Genomic DNA, 22,112 nt, shown 5'->3' on the forward strand with positions numbered 1-22,112 from the left:
TACATAAAGAGTTGCCACCGCATACCATGACCCTTTGTATAATCTTTACAGTCAGTCTCAAACTCAGTATCCTGTATCTTATATCATAATAGCTTAGGTTTACTTTTATGCACTTTTATGTTATTAACGCAACTTTAGTTTATCTGCACAATTTTACTTTACCGCAACTTTAGATACCTATATAAACACAATCTTTATTAATTGTAAAAACATCAGTTGCATATATCACGAACGTAATGCATTAACTAAGCAATCCCTGTGTTCGACCTCGGATCACTCCGAGAAACTTGTGGTGGAATTATAATTGGTTTCAATGCAAGGAAACTTATGACAACACATAGCATACTATAAGCATTCCATTAATAACACATACATCTAGAAGTAGTATCGCATAAAATGTGCATGAGAAGTAACCCAGCATAAGATCACATTTTGCATTACAAGTTTATGGCAACATGAGCTTGTAGCACATTATCATGCATGCACATTACATTCACCAAGTTCAAATCATCAAGTTTATGGTGCCGTGTCGGGGACATGGATTTGTTCATTCATTCACATTCATATTTGTCCACATGCTTAAATACTAAAATCAAGTCATCAGCAGCCAACTTCTTGAGCAAATCTTCGCGAGCGCATACGATTGTGTATCTTTGTGGTCACAATCTTCTCATACGCTCGAGCGCCGAATTCCTTGGATTGCAAATTACTTTGCGCCACCGCATTTTCCTGCACAAAATAAGTAAATTAGCTGAATGCGATGGGCGCATGCAATCAAAATATTCTCAACTTAATGCTTTTGGACACGATTTTGCATATTTTTACCGTCGCATTCCCACATTGTTTTATATCTTTGCGTTGTAATAATGTGCATTTCTACCCATTATCACACCCCCAAATTTAAAACAATGCTTGTCTTCAAGTATAAACTAAAGATTTTCTTTAGAGAATCAGCCGCCTTTTCCTTACCTACATTTCTCGAGGTGCATTTCCTTACCGCCAAATCTTATGAACTAAAATCTTCTTAATTTCTATCCTGGTCTCTTCTTAAAATATTTCTAAAATTTAGGGACCGCAAGTTTAACCTTCAAAAAGACTTTACTTGTTTCCAAGTCATGCATGATTTATTTCAAAAGCTTTTTCAACTGGGGTGTTTCCAAATGATTTTTATCCTTGCGTAGTTTAGATATTCTTTTTTTTTTAATGAACTTGCGCTGATCCAAGTGTCTAGCCTTCATTTTTGCTTACCCCCACGAGTGTCATGCAGATATCCAACTACGAGCAAGGCACTCTTTCTCAGTCTAAACTCATGGCCATTTGGCAGTGGAGTTTCGATCACTTTATTTATGCGTTGATCACGATTTCTACCTTTGTTTTGGCTTGCTCCCACGGGTGTCATGCAGACATCCAACTACGAGTAAGATTCAATCTCAACGTTATGATTTTTCTTTTTCTTTTTTTTTTTTTTTTTTTTGAGATGTCTAAAGGTAGCAAGATTGAAAATAAATACTGGCACCCCCAAATTTAAACGCAGCAATGTCCTCATTGCTGATAGACTGAAATGATTCATGCGATGTTCTTAGGAGGTTTCGTAAAAGTAAGTTTGAAAGAAAGCTGGTGGACCACTAACTTCTAGAAATATTTCATGAATTGACTGTCCTGAAATTGATTTGATTCTAGTACATGCGATGAGAAATAAAGGCATGTGTTTCATCATTGAAATCATAATTGGTATGGAAAAACAATGCGATGATTAACTAAAGTAATCAACATTTAATGATTGCGCCATTAAAGAGGATGCGATGATAAAATTATCAATGTTAAGAATGAGATGCGAGAGTGCAAAATTTGGAATAAACAAAGTCAAGGAAAGATACAACCCCCAAATTTGCTTTGTTGCCCGCATCATCTGTGATCGCATCCGTCTTGGTGGCGAGCCAATTTCTTTGATTGCAATGGCTGAACGAACTAGTCGCCTTTTTTTTTTTTTTTTGGTTATCACGTAGCTCCACCGCAATCATTTACCACGATCGTTGCTAAAAACATCGAAAGGGTCCAAAAAAAAAAAAAAAAAAAAAAATTTTTTTCTTTTGAAATGAAGGTGTAAAAAGGATATAAAAAGGATAAAGGATATAAAAAGGTAGAGTGAGTTCATGAAATGAAGATTTCAAAGGATACTTTAAAAAGATTGCGTCCCTAATGAATTTGAATCGTATGATTGCACAGGGACTGCCCACTTCTTCTTTAGTTGGAATTCCTCAGTTCCTGATAACGGGCAGAAATGCACTTTATTACAGCACAAAGTTATAAAACAATGAAGGATTGCGATGATAAAAATATATAAAATTGCGTCCAAAAGCATTAAGTTTATAATATTGTGATCACATGTGTCCATTGCATTAAAAATAGCTAACTTATGTATTTTGTGCAAAAAATGTGTTGGCGCAAGGCGGAATTGCGATCCAAAGAAATTAATGTCCGAGCACATTAAGAGATTGTGACCGCAAGGCTATGCGATCGTTTGTGTTCGCGAAAATATGCTCAAGAAGGTGGCCACATAGAGTCGGCGCATCAAGGTGAAAGCTTTAATAAATCACGATGGGACAGAAAGCTGATGACGGTCGATTTCAAATTAAGTTGACAAGCTGTTAACGACACTATAGCAAGTACACTCAACTTGTCGGTGACAATTATTCGGCGCATCAGACAGAGAGTTAATGACATCCCATCAGTGCAATCATTTGAGAAAAAAATCTCTTTACCCTGAAGCTCTATAAATACAGAAGGTCACCTTCATTGAAGGAGTTCGGTTTTTCATTCCAACTGAGCCATATAGAAGATAGTTAGCCTTTATTCATAGTTTCCTCATACTTAGAAGGCGGAAGCGAAAAATGAGAGAAAAAGTCAGAACATCGTCCTGGTCAGCTCGAGAGAGTGCCAAGGAGCATGGAAAACAGAGAGAGGGCTGACTCTTGCGAAAGCAAGAATATCTTTTGAGCAGAGCAGAGAAAACAATGTAAAAGCCTTGGGAAGCAAGAAATTGCTACCAGGCTCCTTATCTTTATTCCATATTGTCATTTTGTATTTCGATTTCATTTATAGAATGGAACCTGAATTTCTACATCAGTTCACTTTCTTTACAATACGCATGAGTAACTAAACTTTCGAATGGGTTGAGAAGTACTTAGCTAACATGACGTAGGATCTTCATTGCATGCGATCATCTTGTCTTATGTTGCGCTCATCATTAGAGCTACTCGAGAGAGAGTCTAAAGAAAGAACTTAGGACTTGAGAGAGCTAGGTTAGAATCTAGACTTGAGAAAGCAAGATTAGATCTTCATAAGCAAGAGATAGAGACTTAGAGATAAGCTTTGTTTGCCAACATACATCGCATGCACCCTAGAAATAGGTTATGGTAGTATGCGGTCGCCTTGTGTATGTGTGTGCCATTCTTCATCGCATAGACAAGAATAGAGGCTTAGACGTAGGTCCTATAGACATCATCGCATACATCACATGCATTCTAAAACTAGAAGCCATAGCATTTGCATTGAGAGATGACTTGTTGTTGTATGTATGTAGCATGATCGCATAACATGAACGCAATCTTAGGAAGTGTTAAATAAAACCCTTTTCAACCCATTCCCTTGCATACTCATTGTACTTTCATATTATTAACTCTTTTCTCAAATCCACCGCATAAACTTTATACATTTAACAACATACCAACCAATGCATTGATTTATTTGTTACCACAAAGTAAACGAAAATTACCATCGCATACTGTTTCCTTAGTCCCTGTGTTCGACCCTGGGCTTACCAAGCAACTTAGTATAGTTTATACTTAGATCTTGCTAAGAAAACTTGCATGCACAATGCATATTCCACCATCGCATTCTACACCATTATTTCATCGCATAAAACAATGCATCAAGTCCACGGAGGTTTTCTCGTGATGCAAGTCTTCTCTGTGATATATCTTGACTCTTTACTCATTGACTTTGTATGCGTTGGTCCCGTCCTCATTGGATAACTCAACCGCTCCATGCGAGAATACCTCTTTGATTATAAATGGACCTGACCATCGTGATTTTAATTTTTCAGGAAAAAGTCTTAGCCGAGAATTGTATAACAAGACCTTCTATCCAACTTGGAGATTCTTCTCACATAGTTGTTTGTCATGCCAAAGTTTTGTGCACTCCTTATAGATCTTGGCTTGTCATATGCTTGAGTCCTCCATTCGTCAAGCTCGACCAACTGAAGTTTCCTTGCCTCCCCTGCATCTTCAAATTAAAATTGAGTTTTTTCACTGCCCACATTGCTTTATGCTCCAATTCAAGCGGTAAGTGGCATGCCTTTCCAAACACCAGCGCATACAGAGACATGCCTATAGGTGTTTTATAAGTGGTCATGTATGCCCACAAGGCATCGTCCAGCTTCATTGCCCAATCTTTGTGTGAAGGCTTCACCACCTTCTCTAAGATCAGCTTGATTTCCCTATTGGACACCTTAGCTTGGTCGTTGTCTGTGGATGGTATGCGGCGGCTACCTTATAGTGGATATTATACTTGTGCAGCAATTTGTTGATGATGTTATTAACAAAGTGGGAGCCTTCATCACTTATTATGGCACGTCGGGTGCCAAAACGAGTGAAGATATTTTTTCGCAAGAACTTGGAGACAACCGTCGCATCACTTGCGATGCACGATACCGCTTCAACCCATTTGGAAACATAATCAACGACCAACAGAATGTATTTGTGACCATTTGATGGTGGAAATGACCCCATAAATTCTATGCCCCATACGTCGAATAGCTCTAATTCTAAGATGATATTCATGGCCATTGCATTCTTCCATGAAATGTTTCCCGTGCGTTGGCACCGGTCGCATTTCATTAAGTAGTCTCTTGCATCCTTAAATAAAGTTGGCCAAAAATATCCACTTTGTAACACCTTTGTTGCAGTGCGTTGACCTCTAAAATGTCCACCATATAGTGAGTCATGGCATTGGGATAGTATGTGCTGGTGAGCAACTTCTAGTACACATAGGCGCAAAATCTGGTCTGACCCCCTTTTGTAAAGATTTGGCTCGTCCCAATAATAGGATTTACATTCGTGCATGAGTTGCCTCTTTTAATGGGCTGTGTAATTTTCTGGGAATTGTGCACAGACCAGATAATTTACCACATCTATGTACCATGGTAATTCTTCAATTTTGAAAGCTACTCATCTGGGAAGGTTGCGTTCACCTCTGACTGGTTGCGGTCAACTTCTGGATTTTCTAATCTTGATAGGTGGTCTACAACCTAATTCTTCGTCCCTTTGCGATCAATGATTTCCATGTTGAATTCTTGAAGGAGGATAACCCATCGAATCAACCTCGACTTTGCATCTTTCTTTGTCATTAAATATTTGATTGCCAAGTGGCTGGTGTGAACAATCACTTTGGATCCCAGTAAGTAGGCTATAAATTTCTCCAGCGCAAAGATCACCGCAAGAAGTTCTTTTTCCGTGGTAGTGTAATTTTTTTGGGCTAGGTTCAAAGTTTTACTCGCATATGCGATAGGGTGTAGCATTGTTTTCTTCTTTTGTCTAGCACTGCCCCCATGGCATAACCACTAGCGTTGCACATCAACTCAAATGGCTTCGTCCAGTCTGGTGCGACCAACACAGTGCAATTATTAATGCATTCTTCAGTATCTTAAATGCGTTGAGGCATTGTTCATCAAAGTCAAATGTTCTCTCTGCTTCCAACAATGCACTCAATGGTCGCGTAATCTTTGAAAAGTCCTTCACAAAGCATCGATAAAATCCTGCATGCCCCAGGAACCTTCTGACAGCCTTCACATTTGCTGGAGGTGGGAGCTTTTCAATGGCCTCAATCTTCGCCTTATCCACCTCCAACCCTTAGAGACTTTGTGCCCGAGCACAATACCTTCCTTCACCATGAAGTGGCACTTCTCCCAGTTCAGCACAAGGTTCATCTCTCACATCTTCTTAGTATTTTCTCCAAATTGTTTAGACGGACTTCATATGTTTGCTCGTACACCGAGAAGTCGTCCATAAAAATTTCCACTGAGTCTTCAAGATACTCAGAGATGATGACCATCATACACTTCTGGAACGTGCTCGACGCATTGCATAATCCGAATGGCATGCGTCGAAAAGTAAACGTCCTGTTGGGGCAGGTGAATGTGGTTTTCTCTTGGCCTTCAGGAGCAATCATGATTTGGTTGTAGTCTGCATATCCGTCCAAAAAGCAGAAGTAATCATTTCCTACTAGGCGGTCTAGCATCTGCTCAATAAAAGGCAAGGGGAAATGATCCTTCTTCATCATCGCATTCAGTTTGCAATAGTTCATGCAGATCCGCTAGCCAGTGATGGTCTTCATTGGTAATTCATTATTTGCATTTGGGAATACCGTCATCCCTCCCTTCTTGAGCACACATTGCACGGGACTGACCCACGTGCTGTCGGCGATTGGATAAATAATGCCTTCATCTAACCATTTGATTATCTCCTTTTCCACGACCTCCTTCATCGTAGGGTTTAGTCTGCGTTGATGTTCAATCAACCCTTTTTTATTTTCTCGAGATGTATCCTATGCATGCAATATGCGTGGCTAAAGCGAATCATTCCAAATTCTCAAAATTCACAAAATTTAGACTTTACAGAGAAGAACAAAAATTATGCATTTAAAACATAGAATTTACATCATGGAAAAAAAAAAAAATTGTAGAATAAAAAATGGGTTCAAGAACCCTTACCTTTGAAGATCTAATCTTCACTGGAAAATCCCTCGATCTCCAATTGAGCACCACCACGAAGGAAACCTCGGTATTCTCTAGGATGAGAACCCAGGAGTTGTGGGCTCCGACTATTTTGGATGAAATGGATTTTGAGAGAGTGGAATAAAAGAAGAGGAAGATAAAATTTTACAGAACATTCCAGTGTATTCATTTCTGTGAAGTTACGCTCGAGCAATGTATTCCTATGATCGCAATCTCTGCATTGCGTTAACGCATATTATGCACAAAAATATAGAGATTAATGGCTCTAATGTGTTGGACGCATGCGACCGCAATATTATAGAATTTATGCTTAATGGAAGCAATTTAACATATTTCATCAACGCAATCCAACATTGTTTAAGAACTTAGTACTATGATAACATACATTTCTGCCTGTTATCACACCCCCAAATTTAAACAATGCTTGTTGTAACACTAAATTTATGTCTTTAAGCATGTGAACAAATATGAATGTGAATGAATGAATTATGCAAGCTCATGTTTCCATAAACTTAATGACATAGAAATGGAATGTAGATGGAATGTTATGTTGTGTTATCGCTTATGCACACTACGTCTAAATATATGCATTGTTAATGATATGCCTGTAGTACGTGTCACAAGTTTCCTTGCACTGAAACCAAGTATAATTCCAATGCAAGTTTCTCAGAATAATCCGAGGTTGAACATAGGGATTGTTTTCGTTAATGTGTTACTCTTGTGGTATATGTGACCGATTTTTCCAATTAGTAAAGAATGGTTGTTTATACAGTAATATAAATTGCAATGAACTAAAATTGCGTTGATGAAATAAAATTGCATTGATAAAATAAAATCCTAAGCTAATATGATAAAAGATACATGATACTGAGGTCAAGACTGACTGTGAAGTTATACAAAGGATCGTAGTATGTGATGGCAAGTCTTTATGGATGAATTAGAAATAGAAAGAGTAATTAGTAAAAACAACGCAAGTTTGTCAATTGCATTAAAGATGCCGTAGGGGAACCTGTGGCTGGATTGAATCCTTCGTGATGGAAATGCCCTCTTCCTTCCCCCAACCCAACTAAGGGGAAGCACCTACTCCTAACAAAAGCGAAGCGAGCCGTGTTTTGTATTGTATCGAACCCCCCCACATGGTAGCGATCCAACTAAAGATTTTGATTCCATGAATTAGGTCGGGGTGGCTGGTGGTTTCGGGATCCCGTAGAAACTAAGGTTCTGCTTTCCCTTGGTGTACACCTCTCAGTGATCGGCCGCGTTCCCATATCTCTATGGTGAAACAGGGATGAACGTGATGAACGCAAGGTTGCTTCCATCTCTGGAAGTACTTCTCACTTTTATTAACGCATTCTTCCAACCTTTTCTGATAGGCGGAATAATATCTCACTTCTGCTCTCATAGGTGAAGATGTCATTGAGCATGCTTTAGCTAAACTTAATTATTTCCTTAACACAAATTAACCCACTCGCTTAATTCTTGCTAACTACCCAAGGAATTAGGAAAACATCATGAAGAAAATGGATATGGATGAACGGAAATAGACAGAGAGATGATAATGGTAATGATCATAACATTTAATACTAAGATTAAGCATTCGATACGTGGTGTGAATAAAAGATTAAGAAGATGAATACAAGTGATGAAATAGAGATTAGAAACAAATACAGAAGGAGTGTCAAGAACTTGACACAGATTTCGAATGGAGGTTTTGCTTGCCAGCGTGTGGTAGAAATGGAGAGGAGAGCTTCCCTCTCAGGCTTGCTCTTCTAGTAGAAATGACCTTCGCACAGAGCTTCAACGGCGGAGATTGGAAGGATTCCTTACTCGGAGACTCACCTCTCGGCCTTGTCTCTTGATTATCCCAGATCTACTTTAGACAGTCGATTCAGACCAGTCTCTCTCTCATAATCGATATATGCACGTCTCTATCTATTCAAGTATATTTTTCAGTTAATTTTCAGAAGCTATTTATAGGTGAAGCTTGGCTCTTTGACTTCGTGGTCCTCACATTATGGTTATGGTAGTTCCTGAAATGGGAAAGTGAATATTCCTTCTATTATGAAATCAACCTATCAGAAATGCACAATTGAAAGCTGTACATTTGTCAGAATCCTCCGCAAATGCATTGCTCTTTATATCTTCGATCGATCGCCGCATGCGGTGTTGTTTTTTATTACCGTATGCGGTTGAATTTGCATTGATCACTAAGCTCTTGATCGATTATCGCATGCACCATCATTGCGTTGATCATTTCTTCATTCCTGAATGATTGATGCAATGTGACGTAGATGCGTTGTTTATTTGATCTTTGAGCCATGAACGCATGTGGTGACTGATTTCCTGCAAAACAGAAATTGAAATACTCTATTCTACTATCGCAATGGTGTTAGTGGGTGTATCGATGGCAATTTATAATTATCGCATTTCTTAGCCAATTTCTATACTATCAATGCAATTTTTCTTTCATTTAGCCGCAATATCTAAATAAAACAGTATAAGTAACTAGTATTTCTACAAGTTATCACTTGTCCTCAAGCATAAGCTAAAGATTCCTTTAGCAAGTTAACCGAAAAGTTCTTTCCCTAGATTTCTCAAGGATACTTCGTTCAAATCCTATATGCCATAATTTCCTTAAGTCTTATTCAAGTCTCTTCCTAAAATATTTCTAAGACTTAGGGATTGCAAGCTGTTTTTCAAAAGAACTTTACTAAATTCCGGAACATCGCATGATTTATTTCAAAAAAGAAAATTTTCCACTGGGGTGTCAAATGATTTATCCTTGCACAAAAATTTTCTTCATTGCTATTTTTTTCTGACGTTGCGCTGATCCAAGTGTTTTGCCTTCGTTTTTGCTTGCCCCCACATGTGTCATGCGGACATCCAACTATTAGCAATGCACTCTTTCTCAGACTAAACTCGTACCGATTTGGTAGTGAAGTTGCGATTATTGATTTATGCATTGAGCTTGGTGACTTACTTTCGTTTTGGCTTGCCCCCACGTGTGTCATGTAGACATCCAACTACGAGTAAGTGCCTTTCACAACTTAACTCTAATCAACATGGGTTTCCCATTGCGTTGACAGTGGAGTTGTTATTCTCAAATATATATATATATATATATATATATATATATATTGAGATATAGCAAGGTCGAAAATAAATACCACACCCCCAAATGTAAAATACGGTAATGTTCTCATTGCCAAAGGAAATTAAAATAGGTCATGCGATGGTCATAGAATGCGTTGTAAAGAGAGTTTGAGAGAAAGCTAGCAAACCCCTAAATTCTAGAAATATTTCATGAGGTGACTATCTTAAGATTATCTTAAGATTATTCTGATATATACGAAAGGCATAGAAGCATATTTGTCATCATTGAAATCATGCTTGGTGAAGAAACAGAATGCGGTAAACTACTAAATTTATCTACTTGTAAAATGAATGTGGTAATCAAGGAGGATGCGGTGATAAAACTTTGAAAAGTAAAATGCAATGTGATAACGCAAAATTTGAAATAAAGAAGAGTACTCCCCCAAATTTTGCGTTGTCGCCCACATTGTGTATTGATGCATCCATCCTTGCGGTGATCCTTGCTTTTGTGGATTGCGGTGATGGAGTGAGATCATTTTCTTCTTCTGGTGATATCTCTGCAATCCTATGCCTTAACCATTGTAAACAGACAAAGAGAAGGTTAAATGATTTTAAAACAAAACAACAAGTTTTTTTTTTTTAGAGAAATAAGTGAAATACTGATAATAGAAAAATGACGAAGAGTTAAATGTTCAAGAGTTGAGTAAGGGATAGTCCGGGTTTTTCAACTTTGCGGAGACTGTTTCTAGCTAGAAATCTCCTTCGCAATATGCCTTTATCCGTTGTCCATTAACTTTAAATGTTCGACTATCATCCTCGGTGATCAGCTCCACCGCATCATGTGGAAATATTGCTTTGATGATGAAGGGTCCGGACCAGTGCAATTTTAATTTTCCTTGGAAGAGCCGTAATCTCAAATTGAAGAGTAAGACCTTTTTCCCGATTTGAAGGTTTCTAGCGCATATGCGTTTTTCATGCCAGCGCTTGGTGTGCTCTTTGTAAATCTTCGCATTCTCATATGCATTGACCCTTCATTCTTCTAGCTCGACCAGCTGCAGTTTTTGCGCATCCCCTGCTTTCTTCAAATCAAAATTCAGTTTCTTGACTGCCCACAATGCTTTATACTCCAGCTTCAAAGGCAAATGACACGCCTTGCCGAATAACAATGCATAAAAGGACATACCTATAGGTGTTTTAAATGCGGTCCGGTATGCCCACAACGAATCATCAAGCTTCATTGCCCAATCCTTCCATGAAGGTTTTACTACCTTCTCAAGTATCAATTTAATTTCATGATTGGACACTTCAGCCTGGCCATTTGTTTGTAGGTGGTATGCGGTGGCCACCTTGTGGAGGATATTGTACTTGCGCAACAACTCCTTTATATTGTGGTTGACAAAATGTGATCCTTCATCACTTATGATGGAACAAGGAGTGCCAAAACGAGTGAAAATATTTTTCTTGAGAAACTGGGAGACTACCGCCGCATTAGTTATGGCGCATGAAATTGCCTCTACCCATTTGGAAACGTAATCGACAACCAATAAGATATAATGTTTTCCATGCGAAGGAGGGAATGGTCCCATGAAATCAATCCCCCAGACGTCAAATAATTCCATCTCTAAGATAGTGTATATTGGCATTGTGTTCTTCCATGAAATGCTACCAGTGCGTTGACACCGATCACATTTTATTGCGTAGTCAGCAACATCCTTAAATAATGAAGGCCAAAAGAATCCACTTTGCAAAACTTTGGCTGTAGTACGTTGTGCTCCAAAGTGCCCTCCATATAGCGAATCGTGGCACTGTGACAATATGTGTTGTTGAACCACGTTTGGTAGCATAATCGAATGATTTGGTCTGCACCTCTTTTATACAAATTCGGCTCATCCCAATAATAATGCTTTCATTCATGCTTGAGCTTTTTCTGTTGATGGTATGTGTAATCTTCAGGAAATTGTTCACAAACCAAATAGTTAACGATGTCCGCATACCAGGGAAATTCTTCTATGTGGAATAGCTGCTCATCCAGAAACACAGCACTCACCTCAGATTCATTGCGGTCAACCTCAGGATTTTCCAATCTGGACAAGTGATCCGCAACTTGATTCTCTGTCCCCTTCCGATCAATTATTTCAATATCAAATTCTTGAAGGAGGAGAACCCACCTGATCAACCTCAGCTTTGCGTCCTTCTTTGTCATCAAATATTTGATTGTCGAGTGATCAGTGTGAATGAGTACCTTGGTTCCCAATAGATATGCCTGGAATTTTTCCAACGCAAAAATCACAGCCAGGAGTTTTTTTTAAGTGGTGTTATAATTGATTTGAGCAGGGTTCAGAGTTTTACTCGCATATGCGATGGGGTGCAAAATAGTTTTCTTCTTTTGCGCTAATGTGGCTCCCATCGCATATCCGCTTGCGCCATACATGATTTCGAACGGCAGTGTCCAATCCGGCATAATCAAGACAGGCGCGGTAATCAATGCATCTTTTAAAACTCGGAATGCGTTGAGGCAATTGTTGTCAAATTCAAACTTTCTGTCCGCCTCTAACAATGCACTCAGTGGTCGTGCAATCTTAGAAAAATCTTTAACGAATCGTCTATAGAATCCAGCATGCACCAAGAAGCTTCGCACAACCTTTACGTTGGTTGGAGGTGGAAGCTTTTCAATTGCGTCGATCTTTGCTTTGTCCACCTCCAACCCTTCCTCGGAGACTTTGTGTCCCAACACTTTACCCCCTTTTACCATGAAGTGACATTTTTTCCAGTTAAGCACCAAATTCGTCTCTTCATATCTCTTCAGAATTTTCTCCAAATTGACTAGGCGAACTTCATACGTGTTCCCATAAATGGAGAAGTCATCCATAAATATTTCCACTAAGTCCTCGAAATAATCTGAAAAGATCGCCATCATGCACCTTTGGAACGTGCTTAGCGCATTGCTAGCATAATAACTAAATAACTAAGAGTCTTAGAAGACTAGCAGTTCCTCTGCCACGCTCACCATCGATGTTTTATTTGAGGTCCCCCATCGATCCATGAGGTCTCATAGCAATCTTAGATCACTGGCTATGCTAATTAATGTTTTCCCATATATCTTAGGCAGAGGCCAAACCTCATGCCGGCGAAAAGTAAATGTCCCATATGGGCAGGTGAATGTGGTCTTGTCTTGGTCTTCAGAAGCTATCATGATTTGATTGTACCCGGCATATCCATCCAAGAAACAATAAAAATCGTTCCCTGCTAATCTGTCTAGCATTTGATCGATGAATGGCAAAGGGAAGTGATCTTTCTTTATGGCCGCATTCAATTTGCGATAGTCCATGTAGATGCGCCATCCAGTGATGGTCCTTTACGATATTAATTCATTGTTCTTATTTGGGACTACTGTCATTCCTCCCTTCTTCGGCACACATTGCACGGGGCTAACCCACGTTCTATCTGCAATGGATAGATAATGCCTATATCTAGCCACTTGATAATCTCCTTTTTGTCAACCTCCTTCATCGCAGGGTTAAGTCTGCATTGATTTTCAATAGTTGCTTTATGGTCATCCTCGAGACGAATATGATGCATGTAGTATGAGGGTCTAATTCCTCTGATGTCAGTGAGCATCCAGCCAATTGCTCGCACATGTTTCTTGAGAATGCTCATCAATGCATTCTCTTAATCTGCATTGAGCGCAGAGGAAATTATCACTGGCAGCTTCTCATTCTGCCTCAGAAATGCATACTTCAAATGTGTTGGTAGGGTCTTTAGGTCAAGTATTGGTCGTTCCACGAAGGAAGGTTGCATTGTTATTCTTTCTTCTTTTGGTTCTTCTTCTTGTATTGCGATCGTTCCTTCTTCTTTGTTTGTTTTTGCTACAATCGCATTGCAGGCAGCTACGGATGCATTAGCATCCTCTTTCTCACACTCTTCATAAGACTTTTCTTCTTCAATCAAATTCAGGTCATCGTCAGAATCTTATAGGTCTCCTCATCCAAGAGTTTCATGGCACGAATTATATTAAATTTGAGCTTATGTCCGTTTATGCTCAAAGTGATTTCTCCCTTGTGCACATCAATTTGAGCACAACCAGTTGATAGGAAAGGTCGCCTCAAAATGATGGACACATCCTTTTCGGCCTCATAATCTAGGATGATGAAGTCAGTTGGCAAAATAAATTAATCAGTCGTGATCAGCACATCTTTCACCTTACCTTCTGGATGAACCAAAGATCTGTCAGCCAATAGGAGAGTCACTGATGTGGGCACAAGTTGCCCCATATTTAATTGTCGAAAGATTGACAGCGACATCAAATTTATGTTGGCCCCCAAGTCACTCAGGGCTTGCCCAATATAGAGTCCTTCTATGGAGCAAGGAATCGTGAAGCTCCTAGGATCGCTCATCTTCGGTGGAATAATATATTTGGAACTTTGCGTTAATGCCACCGTGGAAATTTTCCAGCACCTCTCCTCTTAGTTACCATGTCCTTCAAAAACTTGGCATAGACAAGCATTTCCTCAATCGCTTCACTGAAAGGGATGTTAACATGTAGTTGTTTTAAAATAGATAAGAAGCGTTGGTACTGTACCTTTTCGTTTTTCTTCTTTCTTAACCTCTGAGGGAAAGGTGGTAATTGGACTTTTGATAACTTGTAGAAATACAAGTTATTTATGTTTCCTTATTCAGATATTACGGCCAAAAGAGAAGGAATATATGTCAATTGTATGAAAATTAGCTCAGAAATACAATAAATATAAATTAACACAATTACACCCACTAACATCATTAATATAAGAGAAGAGGATATTTCTTCTCTGTTTTGCAGGAAACCAAGTCACCACTTGCGATCAAGGCTCAACGAGAACTGAACAACGCATCTCTGTCACATTGTGCCTGTCAATCAACAATGAAGGAAACCAAGTCACCACTTGTAATGCGACAGTCGATCCCGAGCTGAATTTCAACTGCATGCGGTAATAAAAACAACACCGCATACGAGCAACCGATCGAAAGATGCAGCTGAGCAATGCAAACACGGAGGATTGTGACACGTGTACAACTAACCGTTGTGTAGATTTGACGATCTGATTACATAACAGAAGGAATATTTATTCCTCCATCTCGGAATTTCCATCACAATAAGTGGGCTCCACAAGCCAAGAGTCAAAGCTTTTCACCTATAAATACCCCCATAGAATTCAGAGAAGATATACTTGATACGAGGGCTAATTGTTGCTAGATTATTGAGAGAGAGGTTGAGCTGAGTATTGATCAGAAGAAATCTGGGAAGAGAAGAGATTCTACCAGATCCCCGTCGTGAAGCTCTGTGCTTAGATCCCTACTACCGATTGAGCAAGCCTGAGAGGGAAGCTCATCCTTCCGCACGATCCATCCACACCAGCAAGCAAATCTCCATCCAAATTGCTGCCAAGACGTTGGTGTTTATTTGTATTTGTTTCTAACTCTATTCCATCAATTGTATTTCATTCTCTTAATCTCTTCATTCATATATCATATATCAGACGCTAAATAGTTTTATTGAATGTCTCGATCACTTTCATTTCCACTTCTCTATCTATTTCCGTTCCTCCATTAATCGTTTTCTCCATGAAGTTTTCTTAATACCTTGCTAAATAATATGGATTAAACGAGTAATTTAATCTGTGCTAAAGAGATAAATGTGTTTAGCTAAGGCATGCTAGACGGCATCTTCAACTGTGAGAGTAGAAGTGAAGATGTCATTCTGATCTGTCGAGAGAAGGTTAAAAGAATGCGTTAACTAAAGCAAGTAGGACTTCCAGAGATGGAAGCAACCTTGCGTTCATACATTCGTCTCTGTTTCACCACAGATATGTGGGAACGCGACCGATTACCGAGAGGTGTACGCTAAGGGAAAAGCAGAACAGTACTTATATCTTTAATGCAATTAAAGAACTTGCGCTATTTGTATTAATTATCTTTTCTCTTTCTGCTTCACACATAAGACTTGCCACCGCATTACACAATCGTTGTATAATCTTCACAGCCAGCCTTGACCTCAGTATCTTGTATCATAAAACCTGTATCTTATATCATTTTAGCTTAGATTTACTTTTATCGCAATTTATTTTATTGCAATTTATGTTATTATCGCATTTTTACCGCTTAGATTTACTTTATCACATGTTTAATCACTTGTACACAAAACTCTTTTATAAATTGACCCCTGGTCGTATATATCACAAACATAATGCAATAACCTCAAACAGTCCCTATGTTCGACCTCGGATCACACCGAGAAACTTGCGGTGAAATTATACTTGGTTTCAATGCAAGGAAACTTGTGACAACGCACAGCATACTACAAGAACATTCATTAATAACGCATATCTAGAAGCAGTATCACATATCATCACATAGAATCTATGTCATCAAGTTTATGGCATCGCCTTGCATATATATATAAATACGCGTTACAAGTTTATGGCTTCACGATTCCTGTTTCATTTGACTTTGAGGTTTGACGCAACCTCAGGTTCTACTGCTTCATTTTCTTTTTCTTCTTCTTGCGTTGCCGCAATCTCAGGCTCAGTTGTGATGGAAGTTGATTTGTTCTGCTCCTTCTTTTCTCCTTCCACAGTCTTTCCACTGCACAATGTCACAACCTGACATTGCTCTTTTCCTAATCCCTTGGGTTGCGTGGAGCTCAATTGAACTTGGCAACGCCCCTTGCGGTCTACTTTTGAGCTCATTTGCAATCTGGCCCATTTGTAATTTGAGGTTGTGGATGGACATAGCCTGACTTTGAAGCACTGCCTCATTTTTCTCTATGTATTGCTTCAATAGTCTCTCTAGAGAAGAAGATTGCATTGGTTGTTGTGAACTACTTGCTTGGTTTCTTTGTTGACCGTTGTTGCTTTGAAAGAATCCTGGTGGCCCTTCTTTTTGTGCCATAGATTGAAAATTTTGTTATTGATTCATCCAAGAAAAATTGGGGTGGTTTCTCCACCTGGGGTTGTAAGTGTTTGAAAATGGATTATTCTTTACAAAATATACAGACTGTGGATTTTGCGGGCAATCTTCCATCGCATGTCCATCATTGCAAGTCACACACCTTGCGGTGTTTTGACTTATTGCGTTAATTTGCCCACTTTGCAGTGTTGGGCTGTTGATCGCCATTCCTTGAATCAAATTCATCATTGCAGTCATTTAGTTTTGTAACGAAACAATGGCACCATTATTTGCATCGGAATCTTTGAGTCTCAATCTCTAGTCACTCTCCCTCTAGTCTTCATGGTTCTTGGAGATGCAGTCCAGAATATTCCTCGCCTCCTCGTAAGTTTTGTCAAGCAGACCACCAGCGGCTACCGCATTGGCAGCAGTCTGCAAAGCAGGATTCAAACCGTGATAGAAAATTTCCATTTGAAAGTAGTCTGGCAGCCCATTATGCAGACAATCTCGGACCAACCTTTTGAATCTCGTCCAAGCATCGTTGAGCGATTCGTCCTTATCTTGTTCAAAACTAGTAATAAGTTTTCTTCGTCTTGTGTTCTCGGTAGGTGAAAAATACTTTTTCATGAATTTCTCCATTACCTGCTCCCAAGAAGTAATCTCTCCTAGTTTGAGCGAATAAGCCCATTTCCTAGCCTGATCACAGAGAGAAAATGGGAACAATGTTAGTCGAACTTCTTCAACAGAGATGTTCGGGAACACAAAAGTGTTGCAAATTTCAATAAAACTTCAGAGATAGGCGTGCAGATCCTCACCACGCCTTCTTCCGAATTAACCTGCAGTCTGGATCATCTGCAACATCACCGGTTTCATCTCGAATCTGCTTCCGTCGAGGGCAGGCCTCATGATTCCCGGAGAGAAATCATAGAGGTTTGGCGATGCATAGTCAGTAGTGGGCCTATTGCGATCGTTTGCCAACAAAATCGGATTCACCATGACATTATTATCATTTGGTGCTCCACCTTTAGGTTACTCCGCCATCTCTTCTTTCTCTTGTGGATGCTGTTGGTAGTCTCGTAGTCTACTTCAAAATGTTCTCTCAATCTCCGAGTCGTAGTTCGCCAGAGATTGAGAGTTCTGCAAAGAAATCACAAAAATTTTCGTTAATCAACTATTTTTCCGAAGTCCCCGACAACGGCGCCGAAAACTTGATGCGTTAATTTTATTAAGTGGAAATATGGATGATATGCATTGATGGATTGCGTTGTGCACTCAAGTTTCCCCAGTAAAATTCAAGTGTAAATTCCCCTGAGTTTCCTAGTAAGTCCAGGGTCGAACATAGGGACTTATGAAAATAGTTGCATTGGTAATGTTTATAAAAACTTTGTGATAACCAAGTAAATAAATAAAGTGTTGGGTGTGTTGTTACGTTGATGAAAAAAGAGAAGTAAGTAAAGGCGGCGGATTTGAGAAAGATAGTTGCATTGATAGATGCAATGAGTATGTGATGAACGGGTTGAGAAGATCTTTAGCTAGCGTTACTCAGGAATGCGTCAACCCTTGCGATCATGTTACAACCATGCACAGCAAGTCATTTCCCAATGTAAATGCGATGCTTCTAAGTTTAGGACGCATGTGTTGAATGCAAAATGTCCATAGAGCTTATCCCTAAGTCTCTACTCTTATCCTATGCGTTGATGCAAAATGCATGAAAGCAAGGTGACCGTATACAATCATACCTTATTGCTAAGATGCATGCGATGCGTTAATAACAAATTGTGCTCATTCCTAAGCGTCTATCTCCCGTTTATGCGTTCTAATCTAGTTCTTCCAAACCTAGATTTTGACCTGACCTTCCCAAGTCTAAATCCTATCTTTAGACTACCCTCCCGAGTATCTCTAATAGATGAATGAAGTATACATAAACAAGATAATCGCAAATATGAAGATTCCCTCGTTATGCTACCTAACTACTTCTCAACTCATTCAACTAATTTAGTTACTCATACTTAAATAACAGAGAGTGAACAGATATAGAGAAAGACATTCCATTCTTATAACTGAGTTGAGTACAAAATGATAATGAAAAATAAAGGTAGAAAGCCTGGTAGCAATTCCTTGCTGATCGAGGCTTTTTACATTGAATCTCTATTCTGATCTACAAATGTTCCCGCTTCCGCAGGCATCGGCCCTCTCTCTGTCTTGGAGCTTTTGGTGCTTTTTCAAGCTTTCCGGAATGATCTATCAGCACGCTTTTTTCCTCGCGTCTGGCTTAAAATGGAAGAAAACTATGGACAGAGGCGTGAACTTGTAACGTGATGAAGTAATCGACTACTTAACCCCTTCTCTGAAGAATGCACTTGGTATTTATAGAGTTTCCATGGTGAAAGGCGGCTTCTCTCTCTCGTTGTATAGATGGGACAGCTTTAATTCCTGACTAATGCACCAGATAATTGTCACCGATAAAGCTGAATGTACTTTGTGACCATTATCGGCTGTCAACTTAATTTGGATCCGACTACCGTCAGTTTTCTGTCCCATCGATCTTAATTATCCTTTCACCCAGATGCGCTCACCATGTTGCGCCGACCAACTTGCAGTAATTCTTCTTGGGCGAATGTTTGCGAGCACGATCAATGTAAAGTCTTGTGGTTAAGTTGCGCTCGACCAATGTATTCTTATGATCGCAATCTCTACATTGCGTTAATGCATATTCTGCACAAAAATATAAAGATCAACTGCTCTAATGCGTTGGACGCGTGCGACTGCAGTATTATAGAATTTATGCTTAATGGACGCAATTTAACATATTTCATCAACACAATCTAACATTGTTTAAGAATTTAGTACTATGATAACGTGCATTTCTGCCCGTTATCACACTCCAATAAAGATAGACAGCTGCACTCTTCACATTACAAATATATTTCTATGTTTATTGGATATAATCAGTCAACAGTATGATGATTCTTCACAAATTGCTCGTAAATACAGGTAGGCCAAAATTACCGTTTTGGCTCTATAGTTACATCTAACTCCTTAAGTACCATTGATCCCTCTAATGAATAATAAATCATAGTCCAACTTTGAATGAACCCTTCTCGGGCTAGGGGAGGGTGTGACACCATATTGTTCAAACCCCGAAATTAGCCCTTAAGGGAGAATTTCGTGTGTAGCTGTGTTACCAGCTCCCCAATCAGATGAATCTCCAAAATTGTAGGATTATTGAGTCAGTGATCTGACCATTCTCACCTATACAATTCAAAGGACCGGCTTCATAGGCAGGAGTTCATAACTCACTCAAGATTTAGGTCATGTTACTTTTGGTTATCTTGGTGAAATGTTAGTCTTTATTATGAACGACGTTATATAATGATACTAAACATTTCATGGTCCGGTCTTATACAAACTCCTTTGTATAGAATGTTCCCACTCACATGTCTCCACACGAATGATTAGGATCAGATCATTTGTAGCACTTTATAACAATAATAACATCTACAAAGTAGGTCATACTTATAATGTCACTAGGATAAGGTATCCAGCCTTTACATCTACTACAACCCATTTAGGTTATCACTTAAATATGATCCACCCGTACGTCTCTACATATAACTTTGAATATTAGTTTATTTGTTTGTGGTTAACTAAAATCGAAATAAAATATCATATATTTTATTAAATAAATAAGATGTTTGTATATTATAATTACAAAGTATAAGATCCTACAAAATTTAGGACATCAATCCCAATAATAGCATCTTATCCATTACAGTAGAGAAGAAAATTCTGAAATTGAAAACAACGATATACCTGAATTTGTGCCTAATTTTTCCAAATCGTCAAAAAGCACCTTTGAGAAGACCAGCATCATCGGCAAATACGAAGTATGCATGGTAGTGATTACCCAATAAAAAGGCACTTTCCTGATCTCATTCTAGCGAAACCAAAAGAAAAAAAATAGTCGAAATAGCAGAATCAGAAATCGATTCCCTGTATCTTCGGTTTTGAAGATTTAGGTAGAATGATTGAAAAAGGCGAAGAGAGTGGGTATGGTGTTACGAAGAGGGTGAAGGTGAAGGTGCCGATTATTATTTTTTATTTAGAAAGACAGTAATAATGGAGGAAGATGAGAAAATAAAATACCTCTTTCATGTGTATCTCATAACTTGAAGACTGAAAAAAAAAAATCCTTCCTAATGTAAAGTTGATTCAGAATGGAAGAAAGAGGAGGAAGAAAACAAGGGAGCTGGCGAAAATGGAAGACTAAATTTAGACTATTGATGAGAAATTTGTGGGCAAAAGGAAAGGAGAAAAGAGACCAATTTTTTATTTGAGGGGCAATGAGGAGGGCAGGCGAGAAGAAAAGGAAAAAAACAAAATAAAAGGAAGGGTTTTGAAGGCGAGCTTCATTTTCCGAATTTTTGGTATCGAACCAATTTTTTTCTTTTTAGTCTTCAGCGCCTTTTTTTCCCTTTTATATTTCATAGCATGTTTTATAAAAGTCATGGAAGGCCATGTTTGTTGTAGTGTTCAAAGAATATGTTATGCGATTCTCTATTTTATAAATAGTTTGTTAGCCGTCTAGGGAGGAAGGTTAGAATTTTTTACGATTGGAACTCAATTTCTCTCTATTTTCCTCTTATTTCTGTTCAATGGATGTATACAAACTTAAATCCATTCATCGGCATGTCGATTATGAGTTAAGGTAACATTTTCTAGTTTGGATTTTAGGATATTTTTCCTATTTTAATGTATTTGTGAGTTTTTGAACTAAGTTTCTCGTAATTGTTGGATTTAATTTTGCTTTAATTTATATAATGATCATACAACCATACGCTTTATGATTTATGATTATTGCTTTAGATTGACATTGGATGCGCGACATGTTAATTGCTAAGAAGCAATAGGTTATGGTAGCTTGCGAATCGAATGATATTAGTATTGTTCTAACCAACTTAGAATTGAACAAAACGAGTATTTAATTAGGTGATTGAAAATTAGATATTATGACGTATTTTTGAGTTTTCGAACAAAGTTTCTTATAATTGTTAGATTCAATTTTGTTTTAATTTATATTATGATCATAATAATCAAACACTTTTGTGATTTATGATTATTGCTTTAGATTGACATTGGATGGGTGACATTTAATTTTATATTAATTGCTAAAAAGCAATAGGTTAAGGTAGCTTGTGATCGAATGAGACTAGTATTGTTCTAACCAACCTAGAACTAAACAAAACAAATATGTAATTAGACGCTTGAAAATTAGATATTCAACCTAATTTTGCCCTAGATTTTA

The 22,112-nt window shown here is 38.5% G+C and overlaps 1 long non-coding RNA gene across 3 annotated transcripts; it reads right to left on the reverse strand.

The window, feature by feature from the left end:
• Window positions 1–325: 325 nt before the first annotated feature.
• LOC120083883 (uncharacterized) lies at window positions 326–21,165 on the reverse strand. Of its 3 annotated transcripts, none has more exons than XR_016531067.1 (4): window positions 20,954–21,165; window positions 20,621–20,744; window positions 6,770–10,457; window positions 326–729 (listed from the first exon to the last, which is right to left on the reverse strand). It is a non-coding gene; the product is annotated as an uncharacterized LOC120083883 (long non-coding RNA). The 3 variants fall into 3 exon arrangements; XR_005483572.2 differs by having other exon boundaries at window positions 326–2,265; XR_016531068.1 differs by lacking the exon at window positions 6,770–10,457.
• Window positions 21,166–22,112: the final 947 nt, after the last annotated feature.

Source organism: Benincasa hispida, chromosome 8 (genome assembly GCF_027475165.1).
Source record: "Benincasa hispida cultivar pf3 chromosome 8, pf3_genome.v1.1, whole genome shotgun sequence".
In the NCBI taxonomy this organism is placed as follows: Eukaryota; Viridiplantae; Streptophyta; class Magnoliopsida; order Cucurbitales; family Cucurbitaceae; genus Benincasa; species Benincasa hispida.